We start from the raw sequence: 404 nt of genomic DNA, 5'->3' as shown, positions 1-404 counted from the left end.
ATATATATATGTGTGTGTGAGTATACATGCATATATTTGTATACACACGTAACACACACACAAAAGCAGTCTTCCTGCCCACCATTCAATATTTCACTCTTCCTGCTACCCACGACTCTCACTTTCTCAGTGTTTGTTCCCCACTATTTACAACAAATACTTCTCCCACGCTATTACCTCTCTCTCTCTCTCTCTCTCAATCTATCTATCTCTCTATCTATCTCTCTCCCTCTCTCCCTCTCTCTCCATCTCTCTCTTCCCTTGTCTGTCTGCCCCTGTCTCTCTCTCATAGGGGTCGCTCAAATCATTAATGTTAATGTTAATAATATTATCAACCACGACAAGAGCAACAGCAACAATTGTCTCAAATGTTCACACTAGGCCTGCTGTTTGTCGGAAGGGGT

This window comes from Octopus bimaculoides, unplaced genomic scaffold (genome assembly GCF_001194135.2).
Source record: "Octopus bimaculoides isolate UCB-OBI-ISO-001 unplaced genomic scaffold, ASM119413v2 Scaffold_62593, whole genome shotgun sequence".
Taxonomy (NCBI): Eukaryota; Metazoa; Mollusca; class Cephalopoda; order Octopoda; family Octopodidae; genus Octopus; species Octopus bimaculoides.
This window is presented reverse-complemented; position numbering follows the sequence as displayed.